This window comes from Fukomys damarensis, unplaced genomic scaffold (assembly GCF_012274545.1).
Source record: "Fukomys damarensis isolate Sample0158 unplaced genomic scaffold, DMR_v1.0_HiC HiC_scaffold_12, whole genome shotgun sequence".
Classification (NCBI taxonomy): Eukaryota; Metazoa; Chordata; class Mammalia; order Rodentia; family Bathyergidae; genus Fukomys; species Fukomys damarensis.
The window spans coordinates 11,447,130-11,447,554 of NW_022900924.1; the positions used below are offsets into that span (position 1 = coordinate 11,447,130).

At 72.2% G+C, this 425-nt stretch overlaps 1 protein-coding gene across 2 annotated transcripts in view; it reads left to right on the forward strand.

Moving 5' to 3' along the window:
- Positions 1-21: 21 nt before the first annotated feature.
- Taok3 (TAO kinase 3) overlaps positions 22-425 on the forward strand; it is a 176,358-nt gene continuing 175,954 nt past the window's right edge. For both annotated transcript variants that reach the window (XM_010604085.3, XM_010604083.3), the window contains exon 1: positions 22-126. The gene's annotated coding sequence lies outside the window, so the exon portion shown is untranslated. The remainder of the gene's footprint in view (positions 127-425) is intronic.

The following is a 425-nucleotide window of genomic DNA, read 5'->3' on the forward strand; positions in this document are numbered from 1 at the left end:
GCTGGGACCGCAGGGCCGAGGGCAGGGCACCCCGAGAGGAACCTGGACGGAGGCTGGGACAGCGGAGTGAGAGGAAGCAGGACGGCGGGATGGAGAGGGCACCCCGAAAGGGACCGGGACGGCCAGGTGAGAGACGGGGACCCCTGAGGGAACGGGACGGCAGAGTGAGGGGAGAGGACCCCGAGAGGGGCTGAGAGCGGGAGTCAGGGACGGGGGACCCGAGAGGGCCCAGGACAGTGGGACACCGGAGAGGAACCCCAGGAAGGCTGAGGAAAGCGGGCTGAGGGGAGGGCACCCCGACAGGAACCAGGACGGTGGGACGAGGGCGAGGGACCTGGACAGCGGGTCGGGGCGAGGGTCCCTGAGAGACCGGTGCAGGGGACCCCGGAAGGGCCGGGGCGGGGGTGCTCCGAGACGGCGGAGGA